Source organism: Pongo abelii, chromosome 4, assembly GCF_028885655.2.
Source record: "Pongo abelii isolate AG06213 chromosome 4, NHGRI_mPonAbe1-v2.0_pri, whole genome shotgun sequence".
NCBI classification, from domain to species: Eukaryota; Metazoa; Chordata; class Mammalia; order Primates; family Hominidae; genus Pongo; species Pongo abelii.
The window spans coordinates 109542383-109558860 of NC_071989.2; the positions used below are offsets into that span (position 1 = coordinate 109542383).

Here is a 16478-nt window from a genome sequence, read left to right on the forward strand (position 1 = left end):
ACCTCACTCATACTTGTTTGAAAACCCCATGTGTTTTCTGTTGGTAATTGTATCACAATATCAAACAGTATAGAATCAACCAGATGACCAGAGGAAAAACAGTCCAAGTACCCCAAATAAGCCAAGACACAGACTTTCTAATAAAGACTTTAGACTACGTGATCTCCACTATTCTATAAGTGCAACACTATGGAATACTAATATAATAAGTTATCAGTTAGGATGGGAAGAAAAGGTACTTACATGTGTCTACCAGTAGCAACTCCTCATACATCTCTCTCTTTCCTTTTTTGTCTCTCTTTTCTCTCTCTTTTTCTTTCTTTCTCTCTCCTCTCTCTCTCTTTTTTCTTTCTTTCTCTCTCCTCTCCCTCTCTTTTTTCTTGACAAAGTCTCGCTCTGTCGCCCAGGCATGAGTGCAGTGGCATGATCTCTGCTCACTGCAACCTTCACCTACTGGGTTCCAGCAATTCTGCTGCCTCAGACTCCTGGGTAGTTGGGACTACAGGCATGCTAATTTTTTCGTATTTTTAGTAGAGACTGGGTTTTGCCTTGTTGGCCAGGCTGATCTTGAACTCCTGATCTCAAGTGATCTGCCTGCCTCAGCCTCCCAAAGTGCTGGGATTACAAACATGAGCCACTGTGCCCGACCTCTTAATAGGTGGTTCTTTGGCTAGTTCCTCTTCTTGTCTTGATAATATAGTCAGTTTTGATTTGAAAACTTATCTGTGTACTCCACAAACAAAGGAAGCTTTAAAGAGAGAAATAGAGGAAAAATATCATGGCTCATTTTAATTTCTGACTTCTTGGCCAGCTCCTCAATTAAGTCATTGGTATAGAAAGAAATGTGTATTGCTAAATAGAGAAAAATATATTTTTCTTTCACTAAAATGTAAGTTATTTCCATGGATAATTCCAAAAGTCCCTCTAACTAACTAGATTCTAAGAAAATATAGCATTTTTTTGTGAGGGGCATAATAAAGATGATAGCAGGCTGCCTTTCCTCACTTTTGGTAGATGTCTGTGATACTTAATAGGCTAACAAATAAAACAGTACCAACTTTATAGAAGACTTGGTTTAGGATCCGATTGGTTGTATAACACAAGAGCTTTTGGATATTCATAAAACAAATCAATTCTACTGAAATATATTACTGAGGGTTATTAATGTTTGTGTTACTTCTGCTAGTGGGAATTATAGTTTGTTCAAATGTGTGCATATATATATATATATATATGCACACCCTTACACAACCTTTAAGCATTTTTCTCTTTCACCAGCAGAAATACAATTTCTGTTACTACAAGCAACATTTAACTACCACCACCCCATATCAATAATTTTTTAGTGTAAAAAATACTAGAAGGCACAGAAAACTCAATTTCATTTAAAAAGCCCAAATATACACTCAGATGTGGAGTACAACCTTAGTATTGGCATAGGTAGCTGAAAATGCATCCAAATGACAACATAAAATATGTCGAGTTAGCAAGTAGATCATCCCTTTGATTTATTTTACCCTCTAGGTATAAAACTATCAAGTTACCTGATGTAAAGCCCAGTGGCTACCAAAAACTATACATATATTCTTCCTCATTTTTAAAAAAATGAAATAACACAATATGTATATTAGAGTAAGTAAAATGCGAAGACACAGTATGTAGCTTGGGTTTGAAGCCTCCAGTAAAACAACAGATCCATATAGACTGCTGGAGAGTTATACAGTGTTTTAGTGAAAAGACCTGGTGTGATAATTACCTCATTTTATGGATGAATAAACTAAGACCCCAGGTCATAATGTTATTTAATGGCAGGACTGGGCAAGAACTAAAATCTTCTAACTTTTACCCCAGTGTCTTCCTATGATCCTTCAACAATTACTTCCGCCCATAGAGATTACTTTTTTCTTTATTGCCATGAACTTATGAAACTACAGATTGTGGAATTATAACTCATTTTTCTTAGCTTCTTGAGCGAGTTAGATTGAAGTTAAAACCCCTGCAAAAGAGAAAAACAAGTGATTCTGAGCATTCAACAAGGAAACTATAAAAAACACATACCTTATAAACCTCCCCAGTCCCTAGCCATGCCTGCCCACATAATTCAGGCAGAGGCTGGCCTGCCATTCTGAAAGCTAGCACCAAGTGTGGCCTGGCAAGGAGGAGTAGAGCAATTTGGCTGCTCCCTGGCATGGCGACTAAGGCTTCTATTGGGGCTATGCAGTTGTCACTGGGCTTCTCAGGGATTGAAGGCCTGTGGGGATCCCCGTGGACTTGAGTGTTACCTCCCCGTCAACTCCAGGTGGTTCTCTGTATCAGTCCAGAGGTCCAGGGTTGGGGAGTCGGGGTGGCTGGGGTCGGGGGTTCTCCTCTTCCCAGGATTGCGCAGGTTCCTGTGAGAAGTATGAATTTTCTGAGGGCTCTCACTTTCACACTCTTTCTCCATGTTAGAGAGCTTCTCCTGGTTCCGTAAAAGTCCTGGTGAGTGGCTGCCCGGTTTTGCTCTTCTCTTTTCTTCATGTTACCTCACTCCCTTGACGGGTCTCAATGTGCTTTCTTAGGTGGTCCACTTGCAGAGTTAGTGTTTACTCACCACTTTGTTTTCTCTCTGTGACAGCAGAACACACTAGCTATTTCTAGCCCACCATGTTGAGCCCGAACCCTAATTTTATTAAAAAACTCAATGTTGTGGCTGGGCGCGGTGGCTCACGCCTGTAATCCCAGCACTTTGGCAGGCCGAGGCGGGTGGATCACAAGGTCAGGAGATCGAGACCATCCTGGCTAACATGATGAAACCCCGTCTCTACTAAAAATACAAAAATGAAAAAAAAAATTAGCAGGGCATGGTGGCGGGCGGCTGTAGTCCCAGCTACTCGGGAGGCTGAGGCAGGAGAATGGCGGGAACCCGGGAGGTGGAGCTTGCAGTCAGCCAAGATCAAGCCACTGCATTCTGGCCTGGGCGACATAGTGAGATTCCCTCTCAAAAAAATAAATAAATAAATAAATAAATAAAATAAAATTCAATGTCGTATTTACGGAATTTTTTTGGTTTTTGTTTGTTTTTGTTTTACTATTAAGAGGTTAACTTCACGAAAACAGGAAACATGTCTGATTCTTTGAACTATTGTTTTACCCATGCCTAGCATAGGGCTTGGTACATAACAGACACTGAATTAAAATAAAATAGTTAAGTAAGAGTAGAAAGAAAGGATATAAGAAAAAATAAAGAAAAGTAAGCAAGGAAGGAAGACAATGGAACTAAGGAAAAATAGAAGTGGCAGGAAGGTTAGTTCCTGCCTGCCAACTAAAGTCATGATGGTCTTGAGGATATTACATCACTGCACAGGCCAAGCTCCTGTCAAGTAGGCCCAAGGAGTTAAGGTTGTGCTGATGACTGCCTGTGCATGTCCCTTACTGTGTGACCAACGACACCCAAGACTATTCATATTCTACTTATACAGTTAGTGGGAACATGATGGAAAGTTTTATGTAGATAATGTTAAGAAGTTTTTTTTTTGTTGTTAATTTTCTTCTGTCTTATCTGAGAACTCGTTACCCAGTAATCTCTCAGGAAACCCAAACACTTTGATCATATCAGCCTGCTGCTACTAGCACTGCTTTTCTCACAAAGAAAACTAATGATGCCTTTATTCACCATACTGAATGATATTCCTGAAATCAAGAGGTAAAATCTCATTGCTTTTTCCTTGAATATGGCCTACCCAAAACATGACTTGTTTTTCATATAAAACATGGCAGAAGTGACTTTATAGGACATGTAGGGCTAAATTATAAGACGTTTCACAGCTTCTGCCTATGTCTTTTGTGACTTTCGCTTTTGCAAAACTTATTCCAGGATAAGCCAGCCAGCACTAAGAAATTTGACTTCCCTAGGATTGCCATACTGTTAGGAAGTCTGAAGCAGACATGTGGAGAAACTGTAGAAAGAGAGCTAGATGCCCAACCATCTTCCAGGTGTTGCACCTGATTCTGCAGAGGTGACAAATATAGAAATGAAGAGGTCATCTTTGGCTTTTAGCCTAGTTGAACCTCCAGATGATTCCTGTTTTAGCCATCATCCAACTATAAAAGCACGAGAGGCCTCAAGTAAGAATTGCCCAGCTGAGCCCGGCCAACCCACAGTACTGAGAGATAACAATAAATTAATCATTTAAAGCCACAAAGTTTTGGGGTGGTCAGTTATGCAACCTTAGTTAACCCAAAGCACTGAACAAAAGTATTACTTTGGAGAATTTATTTTCAATAACAAGGAAGAGAAATGTGCTTTATCATGATCAATGTAACTATATATAACTAGGATTTGTTTCCTAGGGACCATGTGCTTCAAAGCAGGTCTATAAACTCTCCGTGTCTGACATAAGATCCACACTAGTCTAGAGAGATCAACTTGTCAGGCATTCATCAAAGCTTCCTCTCCACTGTGAAAAACATAGTATTTTTCATACGGAAAAAAAAAAATTCCTCCTACTTTTGCATTTCTGTGGGCTCAGTGCAGCTACAAGTCAAGATAAAAACTAATATCCAGTGGTTCCCAAATCTTAAAGTATGTTTCTTTTAAAAATTGTATCTCTATGGTGCCTACCTCCTCATACAATTTCAGAAAGATAAGTGCCCACCAATTGTCAGTGACACTGCATTCCACCAGCAATTTAACCTCATGTTGTGCATGTGTTGTGATGTCCCTGCCAGTCAGACAACCACAACAACTCAAAATGCTGGAAGGATCTACACATATTTTCAGTAGAACAATATTTTAATACTTCCTAATACCTATACTTCCATGATATCATCCACCTGGCCTTACTCTTTTACATACTTTATTTGCATTGATATATTAATATCCTTCATCCCATGCATTTGCCCCCTTCCCCCAACTACAACAGCTCCTGACACTCATTTTGTCTACATGCTTTTCCAATTCTGTGGATTGTCAAGCCTCTTTTTTTTTTTTTTTTTTTTTGACAGAGTCTCCCTCTGTTGCCCGGGCTGGAGTACAGTGGTGCAATCTCAGCTCACTGCAACCTCTGCCTCCCTGGTTCAAACAAGGCATGCCTCATTCTCCCAAGCAGCTGGGACCACAAACACAAGCCACCATGCCCAGCTAATTTTTTGCATTTTTAGTGGAGATGGGGTTTCACCGTGTTGGCCAGGCTGGTTTGGAACTCCTGGCCTCAAGTGATTCACCCACCTCGGCCTCCCAAAGTGCTGGGATTATGGTCATCAGCCACTGTCCCCAGCCCTCAAGCCTCACTGTTTTTAATGGAGATGCCAGATTTCAGGATGTTCTTCAAGGCTCTCCAATTTCAAATTCATCTGTATAATGCATACACTGCCCAACTTTTAGTTTCAGATTACATAAAGTGGGAGTCACCTCAAAGAACACCCACATTGCTGCCAACACACAATTCCTACCAACAACATAACCAACTCACTTTATTTTTCATCACAGAATTCAGTTGTGTTAAGTAATTATACTGTTCTTCCAGAATTCCATAATTCACAGGAACTATGGAAAAACATATCTCACTAATGACAATAGCCTTTCAAAAAACTCTAGGTTAGGATGCCCAGTTATTCAGCAAACATGCAGTGAGTATTTGCTTCATTTGCAGGGGCAGATTTGGAGCCTGGAATTGCCACAGCAAAAAGGGCATGATAAGTTTCTTGTAAAAATCCAAGGATGGAATACCAGAAAAAAAAAATCTCAAAACTAAATTTAGTGATCTTGGGGTAGAATTAAAATAAAGGTCCAAGAGCAAAGTGTGTATGGATATGAATTCATCCCATTGACCACTACTGGTTTCATGATGTACTTTACAAACAACGAAAGCATCATATAAAATTAAAGGCATTCTATAAAATTATAGGCATTCTATATAGTGACTTCTGCCATGTTTTACCAGAAAAAAAAATCCGAAAAAAAAAGTGAGTCATTATAGCTAGGCCATATTCTAAAAGAAAGGATGACATATCACCTATTTATTTCAGAAGCACCATTCAGTACAGAGAGGGAAGGGATTGATGGTTCCCTGTGTGATATAAGCAGTGCTATTAGAAACAGGCTGATATGATCAGAATGTCTGGTCTTCCTTGCAATATTGGAAGTGTAAAAAATATTAACAACGTAAGTAAAGGAAAACACTATCAATATGGTATTCCATGTAGTTAATAAATAAAATCAAATTTTCGAATTCAAAATGAAAAACAAAATTCTGCTTCATAACATTTTGTAGTCTATTTTAAACTCATTTAAGAAAGAAAATTTTTCTTTAAAGTTTTTTGGATGAAGTTAGAAGTTTATTGTTGTCCTGATCTTTTGCACTCAAATAATTTTCAGTATTTGTCTAAACAAAAACACTGCTTTTATATGGATCCATCTGATTTGACAACATAATCCTTCTCATCATAACAATCAAGCTGGAGTTTGATTTTACCACTTAAGTGAAAATTGGTTTTCTAATGGAAAAATACATCATAATTATGTCGATAAAATTCCTGAGCAAAACTACTTAACAATGCAAGATTCAATACTAACTCTTAACTTTGCGGAATACCTATGCAAATTGCTTCCTAGGAAACCAACTGTTTTATTGTTCTGTTTGGTTTTTTCCTTATGCAAGGTCTTTTCTTATTACTCAGTTTTTATAAACTGGCTATTTCATTCAACAACTAACAAAGATTTGTCCTTTATAATGTAATTGAGAATGCTAGTGACTTATTTTTAATCTTCCTTTTGAGAGCCTAACTGTATCTCCTTCTAATACATATAAAACATTATCTCTAGCTAAGCCACAGATGTGGTAAGTTAATGCAAAGGTTATTCGTATTTCCAAAGAGTACCCAGGGGAAACATTTTTCTGTCTCTTTCCCTTTTAAACATTAACTCCTTTGTTATTCTCCATATTTCAGTTATTTGACAGCTCAAATAGTAAATGAAAAGCACTGCACCATCAAATACATTGCATTATATATTCTCCTAATTTCAAATCACATTAGATATGTGTATGTCCTTCCATCTCAATTCTCACTAGAAATATTGAAGATAAACATATCTCATTAATTAACTAAGAACTTAAGTATTATTAAGCAATTTTGAAACAAGTTAAAATTTTTTCAGAAACAGTAAAAATCTAGATCATCACTGCAAAAGAAATATAATGTGAGCAACAAATAGAAGCCACATAGGTAATTTTTTATTATCCTATCTAGTAGCTGCACTTAAAGTGTGAGATGAAACAGTTGAAATTAATTTTAATAATAAATATCCAATATATGCAAAGTGTTATCAATGCATAAGCAATATAAAACTCATTCAAAAAGTATTTTACTTTTTTTTTCAAATTAACTTTCAAAATCCAGCATGTATTTTGCATTTACAGCATATTCTAATCTGAACTACTCACATTTCAAGAGCTTTTATTAGCCTCATGGCTAGTGGCTACCACATTGATCAGTGAGTTCTCAAGGGTAAAGGGCCAAGATCTATCTTAACAGAGACTCATTGCCCTATGACTACTTATGAAAGATCAGAAATTTTTAATAAAGTTTCATAAAGCTCAATCATTTCTAAAAGGCTAAGCAATTCATGGAAAATATATATTTTTAGGGAACGTCCATGAGTCATGAAAGATGACTCAATGAGTGGCTTGAAAAGTTCACATCATGCCCTTCCATCCCTGTTTATGTAGCCCAATTTTATGGGTAGCTAAGCATAGCTTATATTGAAAGGAATTCCCTTTAATTACTTTACTTTAAGATGACTATTATCTAATCCACTTTCCTCTCATTTCCCTTGCCTAGCATATACGAAGCACTTGATATTCCCTTTCTTGCTGCTTCCTTTGAACTCAGATTAAAGTATGATTTAGAATGGGATCTGTCCTCACAAACAGTACTATTTATATTTTTTTCAGCTTTATTGAGGTACCATAAATTGTACAAATAATTACATATATTCAAGGTGCACAATGTGATGCTTTGATATATATTTATATAGTTAAATTATTACAATAAAGCTAATTCATGTATTTATGACCTCACATGGTTTGTGTATGTGTGGTGAGAATAAGATCTATTCTGTTAGCAAATATCAATCATACAGTATATTATTAACTGTAGTCACAATGCTGTACATTGAATCTTTAGAACTTATTCATATTTTAACTAGAAATTTGTACATTTTGACCGAAATTTCCCCATTTTCTTCACTGCCCAACCCCTGGTAACCACCTTTCTACTCCCTGTTTCTATGCGTTCAGCTTTTTCAGATTCTGCATATGAGATCATGCAGGATTTGTCATTCTGTATTTGTTTATTTCACTTACCATGAAGGTCTCCAGGTAAATCTTTGTTTTCACATATGGCAGTATTTCCTTCTTTTTAAAGGCTGAATAATATTCTATTATGTATTTCCATTAAAATAGATTTTATTTTTTTCCATTATATATAATATTTTATTACATTTTAAATAAAATTAAAATTATGGCTGGTTAGTATTCTAAAACCTGATAAGCTATTTTATATTTTACCAAGAAAAATGTGTTCTAATGTTTATTCATTCTGCCTGTATTTGCTCATCACCATAAAGGATAAAACGACCTCCAAGCAGAGATGAGATAATCATTGCATGACTTTGTGCATGTTTGTCTTGTCTTCACATTGTGCCACAAGGTAGTTATACTAATATCATAGGAGCAGAAATTAATGTTATCCCATGGAATGAGAGACAGGCTGGAGACCTACACATGGTAGGTGTATTGATTTCTTCATTGTGTAAAAGGATGTATTAAAATGCGTAAAATAGCCATTTTGAATTTTGACCCTTTCAGAAGCATCCCATTTCACCATACTTCAAAAATGTATGATGATTTCCATGTGATTCTGCTGTTGTTGTTGTTTCTCTTGAAGTGGTCTGATTGTTAGGAAATTAGAGGTAATTGTAAATAAACGTTAAATTTCCATGTTAAACTTTTTGAGACTAAATGTCTACTTCTCTATTTTTTCTAATAACAAAACCAGAAATCATTCTATTTGGGTGAATAGGCTATTTTTGGTTTCCAAAAATGTCGCATTTTAGCAAAATATCTTCCAGGAAATAGGAGTCAGGAAGCAAGGACTTTGGTAGCTAATGGGAGTAGTTAAGCTTTAGAAACAGAAATAAAGTAGTGATCACTTTACTATTAACTTAAAGTTAAAGGACAAATAAATATCATATTTAATGCAAAAATGGCTGCAGTATATTTTGGTAAACTTACAGATGAGAAATGCCAAAATCACTTTAGTCCTGTGATTGCAAGTAAGTGACAAGACATCCCAGGAAATGTGATTAAACTGCCACAGAAAAATGCAGTGAAACTTTTAGTGACAGACAAATTGAAAACTTTCTAACAGTAATGTCACATTAACACAGAGCAAGTGCAGTAGCACAGCAATGAGGCCAAGGAAGAGAAAGAACAATGAATGTGTTTGACAATCCCTGTCTGGGTATTTGGGATTATCTAGACAATAGCAGAGAAAACAATTGCCAATCAAGTGAATTAAACAAGATCTGAGTAAAGACTGTGACTAAAAGGACATCTGATAATGCTTCTGAATTTATATCCGCATACACCATAAAATAATTTAACACAAAGCAAAAGAAAATGAGTAAAATGGAAATAATCCTTCTAAATTTATATCTGCATACACTATAGAATAATCTAACACAAAGCAAAAGAAAATGAGTAAAATGGAAATGAGTAATGAGTAAAATAACAGAGTTGAATTAAAATTTATCTAGAAAAAGGAATTGATATGTATTTATAATCCTATGAACAAACTAACTTGTCACCAAGTGTCACTTTGCATGAGGATTATTTCTACTATTTTGATATATGAGAGCCTGAGAAGAAAGGTGTCAGGCATTCTGGGACCTTTGTGCCATCAAATTAGGGATATGGGTAGGAAAAAAGATTAATAATATGAACTGGCAGAAGGCAGTGTTGGAAAGATTGGATACGGATATAATTCTCTGTGAAAGTGTCAATGAATGCTATTCAAAATTTAGTATGCATACAAATCACCTGGGAATCTTTTTAGCATGCACATTCTAACTCAGTAGGTATAAAGTCTGCACAGCAATTCTGCATTTGCACAGAGCTCCCAGGTAATATTGACACTGCACCTTTACACATCACCTATTATGCCTTGGATCTGTGTAACCACCAAATCTTACGTTGAATTGTAATCTCCAACATTTGTGGTCCAACCCAGCGGGAGGTGATTAGGTCGTGGGGGCAGATCCTTCTTAGCTTGGTGCTGTCTTTGCGATAGTGAGTGAGTTCACTTTACATGAGATCTGGTTATTTAAAGTGTGTGGCATCTCCCTGCCACCCTTATTTAAAGTGTGTAGCAGCACCCTTGCTCCTGCTCTGGCCATGTGATGTGCTTGCTCCTGCTTCACCTTTTCCCATAAATAAAAGTTCTCTGGTGCCTCTGCAGAAGCCGAGAAGATGGCAGTGCTATGCTTCCTGTACAGCCTGCAGAACTGTGGACCAATTAAACCCGCAAACCTCTTTTCTTTATAAACTACTCAGTCTCAGGTATTTCTTTATAGCAATGCAAGAATGGCCTAATACACCACCCTTTGAGAAACAGGATGTAATGAACTGTTACAGCTGTGTTTATTATCTACCCATCATGCATTTTGCTCCCTTTTTTGGTCCCTTTTCTTATAAAAAGCACTTTGTGTCTGTGTATGACTACAACCTGCTCACTCCTGAACCCTTCACCTATATAATGGTTGAAACATTATCCAAGTCCACCAGTTAGAGTCCTTATTCTTTAGACTGTGATTGGATTATCAATGGGCACATGATACAAGCCAGGCAAATCAGAATCTTTTGAAACTTTGCTGAAACTCTTGGAAAAGATGTAAAATCTTTCACTAAGATTTCCAGGTTGAAAGACAATTTAATCCATTTGGTGGTGATTCTCTTTATTTCTCTAAACAAAACACTGAGAATGAAGCCAACATGGGTGGAAGTGAAATCAAGAGATGGAGGAAAAGAAAATGTCCTAATCACACAGTTTTAAAGCTGAATTCAGTCATATCTAAGGCCCATTTACCCCTTTGAAGTTCCCAGTTCGTGAGCCAATATATTCTTTTTGCCTGTTTGACTTAATTGGAGTCATTTTCCTTAAAGAAGACAAAATAACTGATCTTACTCCTCTCATGCATCTAATATTCTTCTCTGAATTAAAGTTTCAGGTTTTACTTCTTGCTCTCTACACCTCTCTGATTTACAATAAAAAGGCTTGCATGTGTAACTTTTCTCCTTTCACAGGTGCTAGACACAATCCTGACACAACAGGAACTCTGTTATGACCATCAGCAGAATTCAGGGCCGTGTTGGTCGCTCTCATAAAATCACATATTCGAAAAATATAGCTGACTGTTTAGACATCTATCTTTTATGTCATTACTCCTTTCCATATTTACACTTTTGTCTTCTATCATATTTACTTGACTTACTACTGGTATGTGTTTCTTACAACTCTACAGCTGAGAACACTTTCAGCAATTATGTCTAATATATTAAATATTCAATATACATTTAATTTTTTCTGCACTTATTCATTTTCTGCTTCTTGCAGAAATACTTTCATTTCACTTATTTAATATGGAAGAAAAGAAATAGTAACGTAGTATGCAATCAGAACTTTTCCAACCACAAAGACTCAGCAGGTGTCATGTAGAGATGGCATTGTTGTCATTCAGCATTTATATTGATCTTTATATTTCCATCATGCTATAATTCTCTTTCCTTTCAGTAAGTTAATGCATGTTTTATCAGATGAGGTAAGAGTTCAACAAGGTCTCCTTCTAAAAGCAAAATCATTTCAAAGTCAATTAGTGCCTAAGATGCTCTTTGGAGAATTAAATTATACATTGTTCTGAATTTGAAAGTCTGCTTTCTTCTGTAAGCAGCTTATTTTTAAAAAAAATAAATGCTAGTTTCAATTCTGGATATTATTTTACTAGATGATAATTATTAGCATGATAATATTATTTTTAATTTAAATTTCTTATATTCAGAAACGAATGATTCACCCTATGTCTGCCATAAGGTAAAGGCACTGGAATATTTCTTCATGAGTTTTAATTCTCATCGTGGGAAGATGTGTTGCCCCAGTGATTCTCAGGGTCAACATGTGGCTTTAAAAATGTTTCCATGAAGACACACAATTTAGGGAAGCATGGTCAACACAATAGGCTATGGAATCTTAGTACCATCAAATGAAGCCAAAATACTAACCAGTTTTTCAGCATTACACCTCTGGCTTCTCACTGACACTATATTGCTAAGTGTTACTCATTTTTAGCATTTATTTCTCTTTTACTTCTCCCCCATTTCATCCCTCCCCTTGCCCAATACCCAGTACCTTCAAGCTGTTTCTTCACTTCTGAGAATTATCCATAGAGGTGTAAAACTTTAAACTTTTTATCGTCTACTCCAAATTCAAGTCTGTTTTATTCTTTAAAGGAAAAAACAAAAAGAGTTGCCTATGAGTCTTGATTTGTGACCCTTAGTCGTGAATATTTCTCTGTGAATATATCCCTGTCGTGAATATTTCTCCAGTGCTCTGTCTCGTGGGCTGAAAATGTTATCAAAAGCACTATCTTCCCTTTGCTCAAATCTACTAAACTAAATTAATTCTTGCTAACAAATTATTGACAATTAGTGACTTTATATCTTAACTTTGCCATGTAAAGCATTTTATATTTTCATACAACCTTTATGAACCAAAATGATTTTCAAAATTACCATTTAATACTACTTCAATAGATATGATACAAAATCCAAATCTCTAAACAACAACAAAAAAACCTAATCAAAATTAACCTGAGATTTTTTGTTGGTAGTTTTGTTTGCTTGTGTTTTTGTTGGTTTGCTTATTTTTGCTCCAGTGAATGCTTAACACCTAGCACAGTGCCTGGTACCCAGTAGGTACTTAGTAAATTACTGATAAACATAAACTAAAAGATGCATTTGTACTGGGTTCCTTTTATGGTTTTACTCAAGCTACTTGTTCCTAGGTTTGGAGCCGCCTGGATGGGACAGCTTCTGACAAACCATTATTTGCCAATTACATCAATCATTCTTCAGTTTTTTTAATGAAACAATCTGTTAGATACCCATCAACCTTGAATCTCCTCATCAAAGCTGCTGAAAATTTCAATCTCTTCACTGAAGTTAAAGTTGCTCAATCACCAATGACTTTGATATCAAATTTAAATCAACTGTTTCTAAATGTGACCTCAATGGGATCCTGGTCATAAAATGAGGTGGAGAACAAAGAATACTCATCTTAATCACCCCTACAGGATTTACTCAAAATGTTGTTTAGTCAAACCTATGTAAATAATATGAACTGACAATGATTTAGTTAGGTTTCTATAAAAGCTAGCACTGACCCAGGTTCAAGCCATTTTAGGAAAAATGTAGTGTTTACTGACAAAAATCCATGATGACTAGACAAGAAAAAATGTCAAAAATTGTGAAGATTCCCCCTTTCAGGGCCTAGATAGCATCTTTTCTTCCTGTGCTTGGTTCTCTTTCCTCTATAAGCCAGCTTCTTCTGGTTACTGATGGGTCTGCTCCCTCATCGTGTATGCTTGCCCACAACCCTAAATCTTATATTTTCAATCTTCTTCCTAAATCAAGTAATTTTTTCAGTTAGACCAGCTTCTGGACACAATACCAGCTACCTCAGTCACTGAATGATGCCTGATTACAAATACTCACGGGAGTAATCTGAATGGTCTAGTTCATCTTTGTGCAAATATATATATATGCATATATGTCATAAGTCACTAGTGAATGATATTTTAACGTTGCCACATACCTCTATTTTAATTTGTCATTATAAATAATAGGTGGTGAATATGGCAAATTAGACAGCAGGATCTGTGTACAGAAATTTACCCCAAAGTGAATGTGACCCAGGATAGATGTAAACTATAATTGCTAATAAAATAATGTATAAGACTGTTGAGGAGTTTTCAACATAAAGTAAGAAAAAAAACTTTTAATTTCCAAAAGTTCAAATCTTCAGATTATTAGCACTTGAGACTTATTAGCTTTATAAAAGCAAAGAGTTCTTATTTGCTAGCCTGCCACTTGTAAGCAAATGATCTTATTTTTGTTCTCTCTCTTTTGTGGTTTGTGCATAATATTAGGGCATTTTAATCATTTAAAATTTTTACTGCCAGAAAATTAGATACAGGTAATAGGGAAGAAAAGAGAATCAGCCTTTCACTCACAGAAAATTCAAAGTGTGAATAAAAGAGAAGATGTTCATTTGTAATGAGTGTGAAAGATAGTGTCTTCCCCATGGAGGCACTCATTTCAGAGACGCACTGAGTATCTTTCCATTCTTAAGATCCATTTGCAACAAGGCAGAAATTCTTGGCCAGGTGCAGTGGCTCATGCCTGTAATCCCAGCACTTTGGGAGGCAGAGGCGGATGGATAATTTGAGGTTAGGAGTTCGAGACTAGCCTTGCCAAGATGGTGAAACCCCATCTCTGCTAAAAGACACAAAAATTAGCTGGGCATGGTGGCATGCACCTGTAGTCCCAGCTACTCTGAAGGCTGAGGCATGAAATTCGTTTGAACCTGGGAGGCAGTGGTTGCAGTGAGCCAAGATCATGCCACTGCACTCAAGCCTGGGCGACATAATGAGACTCTTTCTTAAAAAAAAAAAAAAAAATTCTGGAAAGTAATCCAGGACCCACACAAAGCAGGAAAATTGGTCATTTGTCCCAGGTCTCATATTTCTAAGGAAGTTAATGATTTAGGTTATTAATGACAAACTAAAAGATGCCATATATGCAATAGTCATATTCATGTATTATGTATTAAGATGTAAATTTGTTTATAATACATTTAAAGAACAGCAATTTTATAATTCAGTTTGGATTTCTTCATTATCAACATGTTACAAACCTAAAAAGTTGGTAATGTTTTAGACCTCTCTCAGCTTTCTTTGTAATCTCAGGACTCATGCATGTTCTTCATCTTTTTTTTTTTTTTTTTTTTGAGACAAGTTATTGCTCTGTCACTCAGGCTGAAGTTAACTCTCACTGCAGCCTCAATCTCCTGGGCTCAAGTGATCCATCCACCTTAGTCTCCTGAAAAGTAGCTGGCACTACAGGCATGCGCTTTGATGCCCAGCTAATTTCTATATTTTTGGAAACGTGGGTCTATATTGCCCAGGCTGGTTTCAAACTCCTGGCCTCAAATAATCTTCCTGTCTTGGCCTCTCAAAGAGCTAGAATTACAGGCATTCGCTGCTGTGCTCGGCCTACTCCCAGGCTCTTTAGATCTTAAACTATCTTCAGATTTACACGGGGTTATGAAAGAAAATATCTGTTTTCTCCTTGGTCCACAGTGTTAGAAAGGAAGGTTCAGTCCCTGAAGGAATCTTAAAGGAGCTTATCTATAACCACAGATGTGGCTGCCTCTCCAGTTCTAACTCTTGGTAACTTAGAATCACTCTATTTACAGATTTTGTCATCTTCTCAAGTTCTGTCAAATGCCTTCTCAACATAGCCCATTTCTGGAATATGAATGCTTGTCTTCAAAGGCATTTTATCCAATCATTTATAAAGAAGAAGCAAATCTTTCATATTTTGATGTAATTTGCTGTTATAAATTATATTGATGTTTTGATTTTTTATGAGTAATTAGTTGGATATAAAATAGCATTACTTTTAGTTAGTTGAACTATTCATTTCCTTGAAAACCATTAATGCAAATAAATAATATTTTATCACTGCTAAGGTTGCCAACATCATGTTAAGATGAGGCCTTTTATCACCCTCCCTTTATTAATGCATTTCATATCTATAAATTCCAGATCCTTTTACTTGAGACAAATAGTGCCACAGAAAACTGTTCAATCATCTAGTATTGCCAACTGCTAGATTTTGTCTTTCTCAAGTGATCATAGCTGCTTATGGACATAATGATCACACTTTTCCATTATAATTAAAGGAAGATTTGAGTAAAAGGTAAAGAAAATGTTAGCAACTAGGAATAAGGGACCTTCTTCAAACAGCTTCTGATAATTCCAAGACACATTTGATACATTTTTCTTTGTGTACTTATTCCTTTATAACTTAGTGGTGCCAAGTTCTTATGTTGTTTGTTTGATTTGAACTTACTGTAGGAACAAAAGCAATGTTTGATTATTACATTTTTAGTATTCAAGGTTTCTAATATAAAACAATAAAAAATCATACTTAATGGATGCACCTATTCTTAAAAATAAGAATAATAATTACAGATACCTCAATTCCATACATTTCATTAAAATCCATTAATGTCAGGAAGAATCATTATGTGCATGAAGACTTTATTATTTAACATTATTCAAGTTTTTGCTATACTCTGGCCTCTTTAACTTTAATAGCCCT

General features: G+C 35.9%; 1 long non-coding RNA gene across 1 annotated transcript in view; it reads right to left on the reverse strand.

The window, feature by feature from the left end:
• Positions 1 to 261: 261 nt before the first annotated feature.
• Positions 262 to 16478, reverse strand: part of LOC129059479 (uncharacterized) — a 139895-nt gene continuing 123678 nt past the window's right edge. Inside the window, exons 5-6 of the long non-coding RNA XR_008525403.2 lie at positions 1899 to 1996; positions 262 to 748 (exon numbers count right to left, since the gene is read on the reverse strand). This is a non-coding gene — a long non-coding RNA (uncharacterized LOC129059479). The remainder of the gene's footprint in view (positions 749 to 1898; positions 1997 to 16478) is intronic.